This window comes from Balaenoptera musculus, chromosome 11, assembly GCF_009873245.2.
Source record: "Balaenoptera musculus isolate JJ_BM4_2016_0621 chromosome 11, mBalMus1.pri.v3, whole genome shotgun sequence".
NCBI classification, from domain to species: domain Eukaryota; kingdom Metazoa; phylum Chordata; class Mammalia; order Artiodactyla; family Balaenopteridae; genus Balaenoptera; species Balaenoptera musculus.
Genome location: NC_045795.1, coordinates 28,911,492 through 28,933,171, shown reverse-complemented (window position 1 = coordinate 28,933,171; position 21,680 = coordinate 28,911,492).

The window sequence follows — 21,680 nt, the reverse complement described above, 5'->3', positions numbered from 1 at the left end:
ATTCACTCCCTGTGTGGCCCCCTACACACTGAATCAGGACTGATTTGTGTGACCAATTAAATAAAGCAGAAATGACAGTGTGTAATTTCAGAGGCTAAGTGAGAGAAAGCATTACAGCTTGGCCCGTTGGATTGCTCCCTTCAGCATAAGTCAGCCGCCATGCTGTAAGGATACTCAAGCAGCTCTGCAGAGAGGCTCACGTGAAGAGCCGCTGGGGCATCTCACCCGTAGCCAGGCATGTGAGTGAGCAACTTTGGAAGGGGATCCTCAGCCCCAGTCAAGCCTACCAATGACTGCAGCCCTGGTCAACCTCATGAGAGACCCTGAGCCACCACCCAGAGAAGCCAATCCTGAATTCCTGACCCACCTAACTGTGAGAGATAATACATGATCCTTGTTTTAAAACACTGAGTTTGGAGCAATCTGTTATACAGCAAGAGATGACTAATATAAAACTTATTCCAAGGTACCAGGATTGAATGGAAGAGTCTATGGTCTGCTAAACCCACCAGGCTGGAACCTCTTTAAACTGAGCAGTAAATTCCAATGAATGTTATACCACCTTTCCCAGCACCACACCAGTGATCTTCAGAGAATTATTGACTGAAATTGGCATTGGATTTTGGAATCCTAATAAAGGCCCAATCTCTGCCTTTAAGACACTTGTGGGCATTCTAAAAGGAACAGCCTTCTAAGCATTGCCTCTGAGCATGATCTTACAGATGTCCTAGGTTTCACATTGTCCTTACGTTCTGTAGATGATATACTGAATTTCCTACAGTTATTGGTTGAAGGCTACTGGCGAGGTGGACATCAATTCCCTAGCACTTCCGGATTGCTTCGCACATGGCCAGAGTAGGTTTCTGCCTCCGGAAGAAGCCAGCAGGTGGGTGGACACAGGTGCTGGTTGTTGCAAGTTGAACCAGTGAGCTCAGTAATGGTATGAGTTGACAGGATGTGGGTGGGTTACCAAGTCAAGGCCTCAGCCACAGCAAAAAGACACATCTAGTCATCAGGATTGTTACTACGAGATGTTACTGACACTTAGGAACACAATCAAAACCCAGCTATCCAAACAGGTGTTGAAATCAGATACGGACTAGTAGCAAAATCTTCCTAGGCCTGAACTTCCTAAATCACACTTGTTGGGAAGAAAAAAAAAGGAAGCTTAGAGTCTGGGAATCCTTCCCCTGCCCCTCAGCCCTAACTACAGGCATAAGATTCACCAGGCTCACCCTGTTGGGACTGTACTACCACCTCATTTCCTTGCCGCTGGCTCTCACCTGAGTAGCCCTACCATAGGCCATCCTATTTAAGGGACAAGTCTATCACTTAGAAATAAACTCAACCCAGAGCTTGAAAAGAACCAAAGGATAGGACTCCTCTTCTTAAGGAAATCAAAGAGTTAAAGTAGGGCCCAGCACACAGTAGGTGCTTAACAAACATTAGGCCAGTTAGCTCCTGCCATCACTGGCTTTGGACTGCCAGGCAGGAACAGAGTGAATCTACATCTGCTCTCTGGGTCTTCTTGTATCTTAACAAAGAAAACACAGATAGTGACCCTCTGTCACTATCTGTGTACACACTCTGTGTGTAGTGATACTGCCTTCTCACTGGGAATCCTTCCCCCTTTGGTGAGGGGCTGCTGCCAGGGCCCCATTACCTTAAGACAGGTAAACAAGATAGAACACGCAGGAAGACCCATCACAGGAGACAAATCAGAAGCTTGGACATGGATTTGAGGAATCACTTGATTTCCTCATCTCACTAGCCCAGTGGTCCCATGATATTTCACACTTGGGTCACACTAGGAAAAACGTTCCTCCAAAGTCCCCCGGCCTTTGTACTTGGAGGCAGGCACTTAGATAAGAAGGAGCAGGGACAGAAAACGCTGTGTCCTTCTCTCTTGCCTTTGCTTCTCTGAGTTCAACCTCCAGAGGGCACTGATATTCAAAAGACTAAAGCCAAACACGGAGGCTGGGCTGTTCTCCCTGCAGAAAGGGAGAGCCTCAGCAGTGGTTAATTCTCTGTGAATAATTGATACTGGTGAAACTGAAACAGAGATTTCATTAGCACTTACAAATGGGCTGTCTGCCCCCAAATAATATTAGGAAATTCCAAAGCCATGTTTTCTGCTACTCTTTGTGTCTTTCTTTTAGGGTCACTCACCTCCTCACTGTTAGCTCCAGGCATCTCGCAGGCTTTCTCTACAAAGAACTCAACATTTCCGGGTCACAATTAGTATCTGGGTAACATCAGAAACTGGAAGAAACCTGGTGGCCCAGGAGCCAGTCCAGAGATTTTCAGGGCCACCAGGAGGCAGCAGTGATGCTTCCAGGGCTACATGTCTGCAACCAAGGACGGAGGTTTTAAGAGTTTAGTGGACCTGGTTTCAGATCCCACCTCTGCGTCTCACGAGCTGTATGACTTTGGATAAGTCATGCAACCACCATCTCAGCCTTACCTGTAAATGGAAATGATCATCTTGTAATATTTTGGCATGGAATAAATTCATTTGGACACATAAAAAGCTAGCCATATGCCTGGCACAGAATAAGTGCTTTGTAAGTATTAGTTCCTTTGCCACCATCCTTCTCTTTTCCTTAAATGCTACCGTACAGGTGATCCCTAAGTTTTCCTGTGGAAGCCTCAGTCACTTACTTGAACCCAACCTCTGTCCCCGTAAAAAATAAACTTTATTCATTTGTCTGGCATCCCCCAAACAACAAGGAAGAGTGAAGGCCCTGTGAAAATCAGAAAGCCAGCTACCCTAGAGGCCCTGGGGCTGTCTTTAGGTTTTGTTTTGTTTTGTTTTGGGCGGGGGGGAGGTTATAATTTTTTTATTTAATTTTCATTGGCGTCTAGTTGTTTTACAATGTTGTGTTAGTTTCAGGTGTACAGCAAAGTGAATCAGTTATACATGTACATATATCCACTTTTTTTTTTTTTTAGATTCTTTTCCCATATAGGCCATTACACAGGATTGAGTAGAGTTCCCTGTGCTACACAGCAGGCTCTTATTGTCTTTGTTTTTGTGCCCTGACTCCTGTGGGGTTGGGAGGAGCTGGCAGAGTCCCCAGGACAGATCAATCTTTAGGGAATGGGAATGGGCGCTTACTTAGCAGGAAATTCTCCTATGATAGGAGGCTCCCTGTTCCCCCTCCCCCACCTCAAGTGTCTTATATGTTTCAAGGATGATACCAAAGCCAAGTTTCATGGCGAGTAGAGGAAGTTCGGACACAAGTCTTGCGTAAATATACCTCCCCTGTAGCCCAGATGCTCCCCAGTGGGTCACCAAGCTGCTGCCATGGAACAGGCCCAGTTCTAAGTCCTGAGACCGCTGGGCCCTTGACCTCAGTGATCTTTCTGTCCACCAAGGGAAACAAGCAGTCACTCACCGTCTTGGCCGCCACAGTGACTCGTCTGGGCTGAACCTTTTTTGAATTCCTTGTTCCTGTCCTATCATGTAACCTCTGTGCCTCAGCCTATTTGTCTTAAGGAAGGGCCAAAAGCTAGACTTAGAATACTGCAGGAATAGATCAAACCAGGGCCTACACAGGGAAAATGTGAAGAAAATTAGACTTAAAATATTTTTTTTATATGTGTTTTAAGAATTGATTGAGGCTCTCATTGTAAAACTGAAGCTATCTTTAAATAAGCTTGGCATTGGGGAGTGGGGGAGGGAAGGATTGGGAGTCTGGGATTAGCAGAAGCAAACTATTACATACAGGATGGATAAGCAACAAAGTCCTACTGTGTAGCACAGGGAACTATATTCAATATCCTGTGATAAACCATAACGGAAAAGAATATGAAAGAGAATATATATATGTAAAACTGAGCCACTTTGCTGTACAGCAGAAATTAACACAACATTGTAAATCAACTTTACTTCAATTAAAAAAAAAAAAAAGGGGCTTCCCTGGTGGCGAAGTGGTGAGAATCTGCCTGCCAATGCAGGGGACATGGGTTCGAGCCCTGGTGTGGGAAGATCCTACATGCCGTGGAGCAACTGGGCCCGTGAGCCACAACTACTGAGCTTGCGCGTCTGGAGCCTGTGCTCCGCAACAAGAGAGGCCGCGACAGTGAGAGGCCCGCGCACCGCGATGGTGAGAGGCCCCCGCTTGCCACAGCTAGAGAAAGCCCTCGCACAGAAACGAAGACCCAAAAATAAAATAAAAATAAATAAAATAAATAAATATTAAAAAATAAAAAAAGCCTGGCATTTACCAACCAGTCTGGTATGTCTGGCACTGTCCTGGTTTTAGCACTGAAAGTTCCACGTCCTGGAAAACGTTCAGCACAGGACACATCGGAACAGTGGGTCATCCTAGTTCTGTTCTGAACACAGAAGTACCAGCAGAGCACAGAGAAAACGTACCACAACCTTGTGCTTAAGCCTATGATTTATGAATGCATAAAATCATAAATAGTCAATCCACAAGGTCCAAGTTGCTTCCTGAGTATGAATGGGGAGATAATGTAATATTTAACAAACACAAATATTTGATAAGTAATGAATGAAGATGAGACTATATTCAATAATACAAGGAACTGCAGTTTCTTGTTCTTGACAAAATTGCCCAGAGCATAGCCTTTCAAGTTACTGGGAGCGACTGGCATTTACATATACCTGGAGAAGCTTCACAAAACAGCCTAAAGTTTAACAGCATGGGCATTGATATGAGACAGATCTGACCTCAGATCATGACTTTATGCTTACACACTGGGTGACCCATGGTAAATGTCTTAACCTCTTTGTGCATTCATTTCCTTTTCAGTAAAATAATAATTTCTACTTTGAAGTGCTGTTCTATACATTTTTTAAAAAAATTATCACAGTACATAGAATATAATGATTACTTGATAAATATTAACTGCTATCGAAAAAAACAAAAGCAAGAATAAAAACCTGGTATTTTATTGTCTCTGGGGTACCAAGTAGAGTTAACAAGGGGCTAAGAGTTAGACCTCTCATGAAAAAAATTGTGCCATGAAATATTGGCAATATAGCTTTAGATCGATCGGGGTACCATTATATTTCCCTATGTTTCCACACTGAAAAAAGCCTTGGGCTGGATGTCTTCATTTGCCCCTCCAGTCACACTCTCCACCCTTTTCTCCATCCCTCTTTGCACCCTCAGAGGCTGGCCTGGGTGGTCTCTATCCGTGGACTTTCTGCCCCTCTGGATTCCAGGTGGGTTTGGCTCGAGCCAGTCGGTTGCTTCTCTCAACTGAAGGTCACAGCCCCTGTCAAGACGGTCTTTCCACCCAGCCCTCTCTGCCTCCACTTTTGGGGGACCCCATTCCCCTCTCTCCCAGGCTTAGATATGCTAACAGCTGCCCCCTGTGATCGACCATCCTTTGGGGGTTTCCCGACAGCCTGACCACACTTTTGTAAATCATCCCTCTGTAAATTTTCCTTAATTTATCCCACTGAATGTGCCTTTTGTTTCCCGCCGGAATGCCAACAGATATAAACATCAAGAGAACATCTAGCTCAGTGATTTCTAAACATAAGTTTGGGAACAATTCTGTGTGGGACATATCAGAATTGCTTAGGGAGCTTTTGGAAAATACAGATTCCTGGACCTCACATCTGGAGAACTAACTCAGAGGTGTCTTGCGTGAGTCTTCATGCTCTGTACTTTTTTTTTTTTCCTAAATTTATAAATTGTATTGTAATAAAATGTGTACATATATAAAAATATTTCCCCTCTCTGTCTCTCTGTATCTCTCTCTGTCTCTGTCTCTCTTTGTCCGTCTCTTTCTGTCTCTGTTTGTCTCTCTCTCTCTCTCAGGCACTCTGTATTTCTAACAGCTCCCCTGCCAATTCTGCAGCACAGCCAGATCTGGGAAGGGCTCGCTGCTGCGGCCTCTGTGGCACCTGGGCCCTCTTTCCTCATCAGTAATTTTTGTTCTCACTTCCCATTTCACTCTTTGCTATTTCATTTTGGAGATAAACAAAAAATACAGCACATACAGAAACTACTTATGTCCTCCATAAAGGTGATCTCCATCAGGGTAGGAATTTTGGCCTACTTTGTTCATGTCTAGAGCATTGCCTGGCACAGAACTGGCACTTAGGAAATAACTGTTAAGTGAACATTGAATGAATAATTTATTAAGAACATTTACCCAACTTTGCAGGGCTTAGATACGTTCAAGTCTGCAACCTCGAGAAGTTTATGACCTAAGCGCCGTATTGGATTAACATCCAAGCAAACAAAAAAGTGATCCAGATAAAGATGAATTCATCATCAAAGCTGAGTAAGTTGCTGCAGATAGGTTTAATATCAAACTAGTGGCTTTCCTGGCATTTCCCCCCATCTGTCCTTTGAAGCCTGATGTGCGCAGAGTGGCTTATGCTAAAAGCCAGGAGGCTGCTGTAGACATCAATCAAGGCCATGTGGAGGTGCCTTGAGTTGAAAGCCCAATTTATTCAGAGTACTCATGGTGCCCTTTCTGATGCAGAGGGCAGAGGTTGCTGGGCATTTTCAAATTGAGTGTTCAAAATGAATTTCTATGCAAATAAAAGCCCATATTCAGGCACATCTTTCCTACCCATGACCAATCCTACCTGGTCCTGGGGCTTAGGATTGTTGCTAATTGCCTAAGGGGACTCGTCCCTTCCCTTTCTTCCCTACTTTCCTTATTTTTTTGAGTTGCTAACAGAAAACTCTCTTGGCTTACATTTTTCTGACACCAGTACACCAGTACCATTTCTAGCTCACTGACCTCTTTTCGTGCCAAGACTAACTTTACAGGGATAAGTTTGGTTGGAAAGCATTCTAGAGGAAGAAACACACTTCTCCAACTCTTTACGTGGATTCTATTGCTGATACCCTTTGTAGCATCTTTTCTAAATGACCCGTGGTCATCATTATGAAAATCAATGTTGATTTTAAAGTATTTTAAACCATTGACTGCCCAGGGGCCAAGAAGATGTATAGAGCTGCTTGGTCCTTTATAACTGGCCCCAGCCTGATGCACTGGCTTGGTCTACTGTCCACTCTTTACAGTTTTTCTGTCTTCTCCATTGCTGATTGTGTCTTGCTGTTGTCAAGATACTTAATCCCAAAGGTCAAGTTGCCAAAAAAGAGCTCTCTGGGTAGGTGAAGGGTCATTCAGGATTTTTTTTTTTCTTTTTATAAATTTATTTATTTATTTATTTTTGGCTGTGTTCGGTCTTCGTTTCTGTGCGAGGGCTTTCTCTAGTTGCAGCGAGCTGGGGCCACTCTTCATCGCGGTGCGCGGGCCTCTCACGATCACGGCCTCTCTTGCTGCGGAGCACAGGCTCCAGACGCCCAGGCTCAGTCGTTGTGGCTCACGGGCCCAGTTGCTCCGTGGCATGTGGGATCTTCCCAGACCAGGGCTCGAACCCGTGTCCCCTGCGTTGGCAGGCAGATTCTCAACCACTGTGCCACCAGGGAAGCCCCTCATTCAGGATTTTTATACAAATATATGTTTCTGCTCTGAGTTATTCAGGAACTGACCTGAGAAGCCTCTTCACCATTTGAAAGATGTCATGAAATGAGAAAGTTCTAGGAATTAGCAATAAACTGATCATTCATCAAATGTCTAAAAATAGTTTTGAAAAGATGAAGAAATGTGTGCTATTTAACTTAGCAAATAAGTTTGATGAATGATTAAATCTACTTTGTTACTTTTTGGAGACTGTGCAGCTCCAATTAGAGAGAAAGAGACTTAGAAAGGATACAGAAAAAAAAAAAAAAAAACAAATAAACCATGAAGATTTCTTGAAATGCCCTTCTGAAGGGGTTATAGAATCACCAGGGCTGGCAATCTCTACAATTAGCGTGACCTACTTAATTTATATGTACTGCTGCCCTAGGACAGGGGGATGGACACTATAGCTTCTCCAATTTCCTCAGAATTCAGAAATATTACTTCCCTATGTTCTTCCTACAACTTTATGCATGTTTAAGGTATGTTGTCCCTGGATTCACAATTAGGTCTAATCTCTTTCATAGCTTGGTTTTTGTTAGAGTGTTACAGAGGAATGAAACCATCCACTGTCTAGGAGAAATGGAAAAACAGAAGAAGTGGAATTCAGGATTTTTTAAATGTAATATTATTTCTGGTCCTTGGAAGGACTTGAACCCTAAAGCATCCTGACTCAGTTATCCCAGTACCAGTCTCTTAGCCGCATCTGAGACACTTCTTTGTGTTACACAAGGAGAAAGTATGAAATATGAGGAAGAAAACGTGCTGAAAACCAGCATTTAGCAGAGTATCCAGCATCTTCTACAAGATACCAAATGCATATATTTACATATGAAGAAGCATGGCATCTCGGATTCAGTTTGCGTCCATGAGGTTCTAATCTTATCTCTTCTATCACAAACTCTAAGATGTTCCAGGCACATTACTCTACCTCTCAGCGTTGTATTTCCCTCCATAAGACATGGGCCCGTTATTCTCTGATTACAGGTTTATATCTCAAGAACCAAAATTCAAGCAGTGGAACATGGAATGACTGGCCCCTGGCCACCTGGAATTGGTTTGGCAAGGTATTTGCTGTTCTAGAAAAAATGTCCTCCCATAACTATACATGTTACCGAGTCCAAACTCACTCTGCTGGCCGCACGACAGGCCAATAAATCAGGAGACAAGGTGTTGAAGCAAGGAATATGACTTTATTCAGAAAGCCCGCAGACCAAGAAGATGGCAGACTAATGTCTCCACAAAACCATCTTATCGGGGTTTGGATGCCAGTTTCTTTTATAGAACAGAGAAGGGGAGGAGATGAGGAAGTAAAGTAAAAAGGCTATTAAGTTTTGCAAATATCCCCTGGAATGGCCAGCCTCATAGAGGGGATGTGGTAATTTCTTCTTTCTTGCAGCTGTTCACGGGTGGACAGGGTCAGGATGTCTCCCTGAACAAAGGCACTTTGGTTTAACATTCAGGCAGAGGGGCAGGGTTCCCCGAGGCAGGCCATTACGTATAGACAGTATCATTTTAGTGAACAAAAGCAGCGGAAAACAAAGGTTAAAGTAAAAGAAACAGATCCAACATGTAGTCAGATATGGCTCTTCCCTGTTACATATGGAGACCTGGCTTGCCCTGTATGGTCCTCTCCTAACTTAATCATCTCTCCACCCAGTCCTAGAGGAGGAGTCATCAAACAAATGATTCAAAACATTTTCATTCAAAAATAATAAAACTGACAGTGCCTTCCTTTCAGGCCACAACAGGAAAATCTCCATTGCCAGGGAAAGACACGGCTTGTTACCTGCATGAATTGGCAAAGGGGGCCCATTGCCATGGGAGAAGTTTGTCTGTGGTGCCGCGGTGGCTGAAAAAGAGCAAATATATCCTTGGAGCAACTGTTTGGTTTCATTGCTGAGAAGTCAATCTAGCCAAAACTGCTTGCTTTTAGCAATTTTTGTTGATCATAGTTCTCTGAGCAAACTTCAAGTGACAGAAGACAGCAGGGAAGAGAAACAGCATTAGGGCCAAAGGAGACAAAAAAGCACAAAAAGAACCAACTCAACCATCCATTTTCACAAATATACTGGTTTGGGATTGCTCGGCCAATTTCAGGTACAGCAGGCATTGCATATCCTTGGTCTGAGCTCTGATTAGAACATAAAAATCATGGAATTTTGAAGCTTCAAGGAGCTTTCAAGATCCTATAGGCTACCCCTTTTCCTTCTACAGATGAAGAAGTAAACTCAAACTGTGTTTCTTTTCAGTGTCTGTAAAGTGATTTATTGAATGTCTCAGAAACGGCATCAGGATAAGAACTCAAGTCTCCCAATGGCAAATCCAGTCCTTTTTCCATGTGTCATTCAAGGAGCTTTCCTGGCCTAAGGGCCCAAAATATGCAGCACAGGCTATAGGTTAGATCCACTTGTGGAAAAGAGGGGAGCAGTGGAATGCCAACTCTTACAGGAACCTCCCAAGGAAGACTCAGAGTTCTTGTACCCACGGGGGCCCTGGTCCTTCCAGAGACCATATTGGTCTTCTCTTGGGGACCCAGTATATATTTTAGGGGAAACAAAATGGCCTTGCTTTTGATGGCAGCCCAGTCTTCCAATCCTCCAAGGACAACACACCTGCCAGCCATGGTACTGGTTTAGACACTTCCCACAGTTCCCTGTAGGCTTTGAGAAAGTCAATGCCCTGAGTGGTCACAGCCATCCTAGTTGGCCCAGGAGAAGAAGCCAAGACACCATTTACCTTTGGCCTGCAGAGCTAGCCCCTGTGCACTGGGGAGCAGGAGAGGATTCATGTACAAGGAGAGTGAAATGGAGGAACCCCCTTTAGCCCCCTTTGGTCATTGTTGCTGTTGCCTCTGGGCCGTAAACACCTCAAGGTTTCAACCATCTCCCCCTCTGTAACCTCTTTAGGTCTCCGGCCATAACTCTTCTCTCGAGGCACAGTTCTGTATCTCTGGTGCTCTGCTGATGTTTCCAGTAGGGTGTCCTCTATCACCTCTTTCCCATCAAACCTGAAACTGAACTCACTCTTCCCCCGAAAGATGGACTTCTCTATTTCTGTTTAAAAAAAAAACAACTAAACACACTACTATTCTCCCAGTCATACCTCTGAGTTACTTTTGGATCCAGTCCCCCTTTCCCACTCCCACCTGGCATATCAATTGGTCTCAAAGCCTTGTTAAGTCTCCTTTTGTAAAGTTTTCTTTTACTGCCTACATCATGCTAGAAAAACAAGTCACTACCTTGGGCTCCTTCTCACCTCTACCTCTAGCTTAATCCATGCTGCAGGCTCATTGCATTTGAGACAATATATTCCTGATGGCTAAGTCACCCAGGTGGTGGTGGTGTGTGACAGCAGCCTAGCAAACTAATACACTGCCTGGCCCTGCCTAGGTGGCTCCAGGGTGTCCCCCACGTCTCATCCCTCCATGCCTTGGCACTGGCTGATTTCTTGGCATGGAATGCACACCACCACATCACTCTTGTCTGATTTGATCAACTTCCTCTTGTCCTTTAAGATGGAGCTGAAGCGTCTCTCCTTCTGTGACTCTTTTACCCAACATCACCTCCCGAGGAAAAATTGATCTCTTCCTCCGCTGCCATGACCAACCCGGACTCACACATTCCTCTCCTAGCACGTAGAGTTGCACCCCCCTTCCTGCTCTGCCTTGGCTTTTAGACTATTGGTCTCAACCTTTGCTGCATATTAGAGCCACCTCGTGTGATTTTAAAAAATACTGACGCTCAGATCCTTACTGTTGAGATTCTCATTGTGTGGTCCAGGGTGGGGATCTGGCATGGCAGTTTTCAATAGACCCCCAGGTGACTCTAATGTGCTGCTGGGATGAGAAACATTGTATTAGGGCTCCTGGAAGATAGGGCTTCTGCACTATTCTTTGATCCGTTATCACCCCTCACGTAAGCACACCCTAAATGTTCACTAAACTGGATGAAGGGCCCCAGGTCCTCTGTTTTCTGCGTTTCTCCTTATTTCTTCTCATTGAGCATCTTCACCTCTTCTCAAAAGAACACCTGAAACAAATCCCCTGTAAAATGCCAATTGGAGGTTTAGAGAGAAAGGTGGGGGGTCATAAAAGTATGATCATAGTGCTTCGAAAAAAGGTAAAACAAAAATGCAGAAGGAGCTCATTTTAAATACACATTTCCCCAACTTCCAATGTTTCAAGCAAACTCTTCTCTCTTTCTGGACCCAGAACGTGGGAAAATGTCTCATCAACCAACACTCTTGCTCCCCGTCCACGCCTTTTCCCTGAGAGATTTCAGAAAGGAAATGCAATGCTATATTTATGCTTTTCTAATGTTCTTATCCCACCATCCCGCAATAAAAATGGAATCTGGGAAGATTTGGGATGTCCCAGCTTCCTCCTCCAGCACTCCCTTTAGCTCCTCTCAAATAGTCAGTGTTCAGTCTTTCTCTCTTTCTTCTCCCTCTATATAAACACTTAGATGAAAATAGCTGATAAAGAGCTGTTTCTTTCATTTTTTCTGGGGATAAAATTAACACATGTTCCTTATGCAAAGTTCAGAAAATACCCAAAAAATTAAAATGAATAATAAAAATGGCTGGTACCCCCCCCCCCTTGAAGAATTAACAACTGTTAAGATTTTGGTGGTTTTGTTGTATACTGCATATCTATATAAGGAAAATGTATATAATGTATATATGAGTAAGGGTGTACATGTAAGAAAGAGAATAAAACACATGTAAAGCACTTGTCATGGTGGGGAGATCTGTCTTCACACTGCACTAACATGCTTCTTTATCTACCCAGAGAATAAAAACTCAATCCCACAATGCATTAGACTGAAGTGTTCCTGAAGATTCCAAAGAGGAGATGGAAGAGGCTTGCCAGCTTGCTCACCCTTAGCCCTCACCACCACTGTTCCAACGTCAACCCCAGCCTTCCTCTCAATACTCTGCCCGAGTTCATTTCCCTTGGCACCAGCCTCCTCATGCCCAGATCTTTCTCCCAGCTTCTCCGTGTTTCCTTTCCTAGACAGAGCAATTTAGTTCACCATTCATTCCTTCGAGCTGATATCCTCACCCCTAACCTGTAACTAGGTGGAGAAAGGACGTACTGGTTCCTAGGATATATCATCTTAGAAAGTAGTAGGAGAGATTCGTTCAAGATGGCGGAGTAGAAAGACTTGTGCTCACTCCCTCTTGAGAGAGCACCAGAATCACAACTAACTGCTGAACAATCATCGACAGGAAGATACTGGAACTCACCAAAAAATATACCCCACATCCAAAGACAAAACAGAAGCCACAATGAGACGGTAGGAGGGGCGCAATCACAATAAAATCAAATCCCATAACCGCTCGGTGGGTGACTCACAAACTGGAGAACACTTACACCACAGAGGTCCACCCACTGGAATGAAGACCCTGAGCCCCACGTCAGGCTTCCCAACTTGGGAGTTTGGCAACGGGAGGAGGAATTCCCATAGAATCAGACTTTGAAGGCCAGTGGGATTTGACTGGAGGACTTTGACAGGACTGGGAGAAACAGAGACCCCACTCTTGGAGGGTACACACAAAGTAGTGTGCACATCAGGACCCAAGGGGAAGGAGCAGTGACCCCATAGGAGATTGAACCAGACCTACCTGCTAGTGTTGGAGGGTTCCTGCAGAGGTGGGGGATGGCTGTGGCTCACTTTGGGGACAAGGACACTGGCAGCAGAAGTGCTGGGAATTACTCCTTGGTGTGAGCCTGCCCAGAGTCCACCATTAGCCCCACCAAAAAGCCTGTAGCCTCCAGTGCTGGGTCGTCTCAGGCCAAACAACCAACAGGGAGGAAACTCAGCCCCACCCATCAGCAGACAAACAGATTAAAGTTTTACTGGGCTCTGTCCACCAGAGCAACACCCAACTCTGCCCACCACAAGTCCCTCCCATCAGGAAGCTTGAACAAGCCTCTTAGACAGCCTCATCCACCAGAAGGCAGGCAACAGAAGCAAGAAGAACTACAGTCCGGCAGTCTGTGGAACAAAAACCACATTCACAGAAAGATAGACAAAATGAAAAGGCAGAGGGCTATGTACCAGATGAACGAACAAGATAAAAGCCGAGAAAAACAACTAAATGAAGTGAAGATAGGCAACCTTCAGAAAAAGAATTCAGAATAATGATAGTGAAGATGATCCAGGACCTCGGAAAAAGAATGGAGGCAAAGATCGAGAAGATGCAAGAAATGCTTAACAAAGACCTAGAAGAATTAAAGAACAAACAAATAGAGATGAACAATACAATAACTGAAATGAAAAATACACTAGAAGGAATCAATAGCAGAATAACTGAGGCAGAAGAACAGATAAGTGACCTTGAAGACGGAATGGTGGAATTCACTGCTGCAGAACAGAATAAAGAAAAAAGAATGAAAAGAAATGAAGACAGCCTAAGAGACCTCTGGGACAACATTAAATGCAACAACATTCTCATTATAGGGGTCCCAGAAGAGAGAGAGAAAGGACCCGAGAAAATACTTGAAGAGATTATAGATGAAAACTTCTCTAACGTGGGAAAGGAAAGAGCCACCCAAGTCCAGGAAGCACAGAGAGTCCCAGGCAGGATAAACCCAAGGAGAAACATGCCGAGACACATAGTAATCAAATTGACAAAAATTAAAGGCAAAGAAAAAATTTTAAAAGCAACAAGGGAAAAACGACAAATAACATACAAGGGAACTCCCATAAGGTTCACAGCTGATTTCTCAGCAGAAACTCAACAAGCCAGAAGGGAGTGGCACGATATACTTAAAGTGATGAAAGGAAGAACCTATAACCAAGATTACTCTACTGGGCAAGGATCTCATTCAATTCAATGAATAAATCAAAAGATTTACAGACAAGCAAAAGCTAAGAGAATTCAGCACCACCAAACCAGCTCTACAACAAATGTTAAAGGAATTTCTCTAAGTGGGAAACACAATAGAAGAAAAGGACCTACAAAAACAAACCCAAAACATATTAAGAAAATGGTAATAGGAACATACATATCGATAATTACTTTAAATGTGAATGGATTAAATGCTCCAACCAAAAGACACAGGCTAGCTGAATGGATACAAAAACAAGACCCATATATATGCTATCTACAAGAGACCCCCCACTTCAGACCTAGGGACACAAACAGACTGAAAGTGAGGGGATGGAAAAAGATATTCCATGCAAATGGAAATCAAAAGACAGCTGGAGTAGCAATATTCATACCAGATAAAATAGACTTTAAAATAAAGAATGTTACAAGAGACAAGGAAGGACACTACACAATGATCAAGGGATCAATCCAAGAAGAAGATATAACAATTATATATGCACCCAACATAGGAGCACCTCAATACATAAGGCAAATGCTAACAGCTATAAAAGAGGAAATTGACAGTAACACAATAATAGTGGGGGACTTTAACACCTCACTTACACCAATGGACAGATCATCCAGACAGAAAATTAATAAGGAAACACAAGCTTTAAATGACACAATAGACCAGATAAATTTAATTGCTATTTATAGGGCATTCCATTCGAAAACAGCAGATTACACTTTCTCCTCAAGTGCACATGGAACATTCTCCAGGATAGATCACATCTTGGGTCACAAATCAAGCCTTGGTAAATTTAAGAAAACTGAAATCACATCAAGCATCTTTTCCGACCACAACATTATGAGATAAGAAATAAATTACAGGAAAAAAAACGTAAAAAACACAAGCATATGGAGGCTAAACAATACATTATGAAATAACCAAGAGATCACTGAAGAAATAAAAGAGGAAATCAAAAAATACCTAGAGACAAATGACAACAAAAACACGACAATTCAAAACCTATGGGATGCAGCAAAAGCAGTTCTAAGAGGGAAGTTTATAGCAATAAAAGCCTACTTCAAGAAACAAGAATAATCTCAAATAAACAATCTAACCTTACACCTAAAGGAACTAGAGAAAGAAGAACAAACAAAACACAAAGTTAGTAGAAGGAAAGAAATCATAAAGATCAGAGCAGAAATAAATGAAATAGAAACAAAGAAAACAATAGCAAAGATCAATAAAACTAAAACCTGGTTCTTTGAGAAGATAAACAAAATTGATAAACCTTTAGCCAGACTCATCAAGAAAAAGAGGCAGAGGACTCATATCAATAAAATTAGAAATGAAAAAGGAAAAGTTACAACGGACACCACAGAAATACAAAGCATCATGAGAGACTACTACAAGCAACTCTATGCCAATAAAATGGACAACCTGGAAGAAATGGACAAATTCTTACAAAGGTATAACCTTCCAAGACTGAACCAGGAAGAAATAGAAAATATGAACAGACCAATCACAAGTAATGAAATTGAAACTGTGATTAAAAATCTTCCAACAAACAAAAGTCTAGGACCAGATGGCTTCACAGGTGAATTCTATCAAACATTTAGAGAAGAGTTCACACTCATCCTTCTCAAACTCTTCCAAAAAATTGCAGAGGAAGGAACACTCCCAAATTCATTCTACAAGGTCACCATCACCCTGATACCAAAACCAGACAAAGATACTACAGAAAAAAGAAATTTACAGACCAATATCAATAATGACTATAGATGCAAAAATCCTCAACAAAATACTAGCAAACAGAATACTAGCAAAACACATTAAAAGGATCATACACCATGATCCAGTGGGATTTATCCCAGGGATGCAAGGATTCTTCAATATACACAAATCAATCAATGTAATGCACCATATTAACAAATTGAAAAATAAAACCATATGATCATCTCTATAGATGCAGAAAAAGCTTTTGACAAAATAAAACACCTATTTATGATAAAAACTCTCCAGAAAGTGGGCATAGAGGGAACCTACCTCAACATAATAAAGGCCATATACGACAAACCCACAGCAAACATCATCCTCAATGGTGAAAAACTGAAAGCATTTCCTCTAAGATCAGGAACAAGACAAGGATGTCCACTCTCACCACTATTATTCAACATAGTTTTGGAAGTCCTAGCCACGGCAATCAGAGAAGAAGAAGAAATAAAAGGAATACAAATTAGAAAAGAAGAAGTAAAACTGTCACTGTTTACAGATGACATGATACTATACATAGAGAATCCTAAAGATGCCACCAGAAAACTACTATAGCTAATCAATGAATCTGATAAAGCTGCAGGATGCAAAATTAATGCACAGAAATCTCTTGCATTCCTATACACTAATGATGAAAAATCTGAAAGAGAAATTAAGGAAACAATCCCATTCACCACTGCAACAAAAAGAATAAAATACTTAGGAATAAACCTACCTAAGGAGGTAAAAGACGTGTACTCAGAAAACTATAAGACACTGATGAAAGAAATCAAAGATGAGACAAACAGATGGAGAGATATACCATGTTCTTGGATTGGAAGAATCAACATTGTGAAAATGACTATACTACCCACAGCAACCTACAGATTCAATGCAATCCCTACCAAACTACCAATGGCATTTTACTAGAAAAAAAATTTTTTTAAATTTGTATGGAGAAACAGAAGACCCCGAATAGCCAAAGCAATCTTGAGGGAAAAAAATGGAGCTGGAGGAATCAGAATCCCTGACTTCAAACTATACTACAAAGCTACAGTAATCAAGACAATATGGTACTGGCACAAAAACAGAAATATAGATAAATGGAACAGAATAAAAGCCCAGAGGTAAACCCACGCACCTATGGTCAACTAATCTATGACAAAGGAAGCAAGCATATACAATGGAAAAAAGACAGTCTCTTCAATAAGTGGTGCTGGGAAAACTAGACAGCTACATGTAAAAGAATGAAATTAGAACACTCCCTAACACCATACACAAAAATAAACTCAAAATGGACGAAAGACCTAAATGTAACACTGGACACAATAAAACTCTCAGAGGAAAACATAGGAAGAATTCTCTTTGACATAAATTACAGCAAGATTTTTTTGACCCACCTCCTAGAGTAATGGAAATAAAAACAAAAATAAACAAATGGGACCTAATGAAACTTAAACACTTTTGCACAGCAAAGGAAACTATAAACAAGATGAAAAGACAACCCTTAGAATGGGAGATAATATTTGCAAATGAATCAATGGAAAGGATTAATCTCCAAAATATATAAATAGCTCATGCAGCTCAATATTAAATAAACAAACAACCCAATGAATATTGGGCAGAAGACCTAAATAGACATTTCTCCAAAGAAGACATACAGATGGCCAAGAAACACATGAAAAGATGGTCAACATCACTAATGATTAGAGAAATGGAAATCAAAACTACAATGAAGTATCACCCTCACACCAGTTAGAATGGGCATCATCAGAAAATCTACAAATAACAAATGCTGGAGAGGGTGTGGAGAAAAAGGAACCCTCTTGCACTGTTGGTGGGAATGTAAATTGATACAACCACTATGGTGAACAGTATGGAGGTTTCTTAAAAAACTAAAAATAGAATTACCATATGACCGAACAATCCCACTACTGGGGATTGGGAGGAAACCATATACCCAGAGAAAACCATAATTCGAAAAGACACATGCACCCCAATGTTCATTGCAGCACTATTTACAATAGCCAAGTCATGGAAGCAACCTAAATGCCCACTGACAGACAGATGGATAAAGAAGATGTGGTTCATATATACAATGGAATATTACTCAGCCATAAAAAGGAACAAGATTGGGTCATTTGTAGAGACATGGATGGACCAAGAGACTGTCATACAGAGTGAAGTAAATCAGAAAGAGAAAAACAAATATCGTATATTAACGCATATATGTGGAGTCTAGAAAAATGGTACAGATGAACGGGGTTTGCAAGGCAGAAGTAGAGACACAGATGGAGAGAACAAACGTATGGACACCAAGGGGGGAAAGGGGGTTGGGATGAATTGGGAGATTGGGATTGACATATATACACTAATATGTATAAAATTGATAACTAATAAGAACATGCTGTATAAAAAATAAATAAAATTTCTTTAAAAAAAAGTATTAGGAGATTGTTAACACAAAAAAGAGAGAGAAAGAGAGGGAAGGGGAGGGGGAGGAGGAGGGGAGAAAAAAAGAAAAAGAAAGAAAGAAGGAAAGAAGGAAAGAAGGAAAGAAAAAGAAAGAAAGAAAGAAAGAAAGAAAGAAGGAAGGAAGGAAGGAAAGAAAGAAAGAAAGGAAGGAAGAAAGAAAGAAAGGAAAGAAGAAAGAAAGAAAGGAAGGAAGAAAGAAAGGAAGGAAGGAAGGAGGGAGGGAAGGAAGGAAGGAGGGAAGGAAGGAAGGGAGAGAGGGACCGAGGAAGAAAGGAATCCTGGAAGGAATATAAATATACATAATTTTAGGAAATCATTAGGTCACGTTACTTACCATTTTGCACCGTTATTTTCAAGCTCAACACTATGTTAGGATGGCTATCCTCTTTTTAATCAGAGGCTGAACTGAAAGCTAAAGGAATAGACTCACAGAGGGTGAAAAATGCAAACAGCAGCCCTCTGGTATGGGTGGGGTGTGGGGTACAGAGGGCTTTCTCTTAGTCAAGGGAAACTTCCTATGTGAGGACAACCTTATTTAACACAGACTTTACCCGCGATGTAAGCACATGGGGTCATTTTTTGCTGCCAGTTATTTGTGGAAGATGTTGGCTTCATTTGGTCAAAACTATTCTAAAATCCTGTTCTTGAGTAAAGGAGAGAGGAATCTTGAAGGACACAGTGCCTCACAGGGGTCCTTCTTTTGGAGCCGGATGGGGAGACCCTCCCACATATCCACACCTCAACATGATGACACGTGAACCTACCAACACAAGAGGATCTCGGGAACAAAACACAGATACCCTCCATACCCCTCAGCTTCCTAGGTCTTGGTGCAGGACTGCTGGTAAAAAGTTGTTTGAGTATTGGAGGAGGACGACACACAGCAAAAAGGATTCCGGGGGAATATAGAACTAAAAATTGAGCAAAGTTATGCTTTTCTTCTCCCGAACTGGCCGTTAGAGAAGATTCAGTTTTAGGCTCTTGAACGGGAGTTGGCAAACCATAGCCCTGAGGCCAAATCCAGCCACATTCATTTAAGTGTTGCCCATACTGTTCTCTGACTACAATGGCTAGATTGAAGCCTTCTGGCAGAGACCACATGGTTCGCAAAGTCAAAAACATTTACTATCCGGCCCTTTGTCGTCGAAAAAGTTTGCTGATGTCTGACCCAGAGAAATTCATTCTAGTTCCAGGGAGTCCCAAACTGAGTATCCCTAGTATGTTTTGTTGCTGTTGTTCTCTGGTTGGGGAAGAAACTTCACTCTTGGCGGAAGCGAGGAACGATGGAAATGCCTGCCGTTCAGTGGGAGGAGCCAGGTTTGCCTCAGAATCTAAGCCCTCAGGCCTGTTAGGACAGAGTCTGTAGGCGGAGGATGGAACAGGTTTCTTAGAATCAGATCAAGAATCAGCTCTCTCCAACATTACCCCACCCTCCACACCCATGACTGAAGAAACACTCTTTATCAACCTTCCGTGGGGACCAAAGGGGGTTGACTCATCCTAGCGCTAACTGGGGAACATTTTAAAAGAGACCACAAAAGAAGATTTACAAATGACAAAGCTTTCTGTGAGGGATTTGTTCTTTTTTTTTTTTTTTTTTTTTTGGAGTATAGTTGCTTTACACTGCTGTGTCAGTTTCTGCTGTACAGCAAAGTGAATCAACCATACGTATACATATATCCCCTCTTTTTTGGATTTCCTTCCCATTTAGGTCACCACAGAGCACCGAGTAGAGTTCCCTGTGCTATACAGCAGGTTCTCATTAGTTATCTATTTTATACATCGTAGTGTATATATGTCAATCCCAATCTCCCAATTCATCCCACTCCCCCCTTTCCCCCCTTGGTGTCCATACATTTGTTCTTACGTCTGTGTCTCTATTTCTGCTTTGCAAATAGGTTCATCTGTACCATTTTTCTAGATTCCACATATATGTGTTAACATATGATATTTGTTTTTCTCTTTCTGACTTAACTTCACGCTGTATGACAGTCTCTAGGTCCATCCACATCTCTGCAAATGATACACTTTCAGAGACAAAGCCTTGTACAACATACTGCATTGTTTTTCAAGAACAAAGCCCTTTTTGTGGAATATTACTAAGCCACAAAAAGGGATTTGTTCTTGAAAAACAATGCAGTATGGTGGTGCAAGTCTTTGTCTCTGGAGTCAGACAGGCATGGGCTTGAGTTCCACTAACTGAGGGACCTGGGGAAAGTTACTGTAGTTCTGGAAACTTCTCTTGAATCATCTGAAAAATAAGAAGAATAATAGTAGCGTCCTCATAGGGTTGTTATGAGAAGTAGATTAAATAATGGATGAAAAATATTTAGCATGATTCCCAGCACACGAATAGTGTTCAGTGAATGTAAGCTGTTATCATCATGAAGACAGTCTTCTGGCTGACTCATAGACAGGGAGTGCGTCATTGTCACTTCCTAAAAAATTTTCTTAAGCATTGTTATTAGTGGGCCTGGAAATATTTAGGCATTTAATAAATGGTAATAAAGATCTAGGTTGGAGATTACTTTGGTGAATGGAACGTCTTTGAAATTGTTTGATTGAATCTGTGAGGAGAAATATATTTTATAATAAAACCCATCATGTACACTTGTGTGCGTGTTTACAACTTAAAAAAAATGCTCATGAAATGCATAACCTTCCTACACACAATGCACTTTGATATTTTCTACTGTATTTTTTATATGGTGGACATAATCCACTCAATTTTACAACCCACTGAGGGGCTGAGACCCACAGTTTGATAAATCATGCACCATGGAATCATCAAACTTTGAGTCCTAAGGCATGAATGTCTCTTGTCCCTAACACAACCATTTTTGGAGACCTATAACACCTCCCATTATGATTTGTTGTATGTTTCTATGTCTTGCATCCTTAATTATACCTTTTGAAGTCAAAACAAAGTTGTTTGCTTTCTTAGAATCTGACTCCCAGAGAAGGGATATTGAACAAAATATATAAAATTGTTTTTAGGTGGAAATGAATTTATATTTGCTGCAAATTTAAGAAACAGATTTTCTGTCTTCCACAGGAAATTTCATAACACAAATTATAGAAGATAATCAGATACCACAGTTATCTGTCTATTATGGTCTACACTGGGATGTGAAAGTTTCTCAGAGAGGGGATTTTTCTT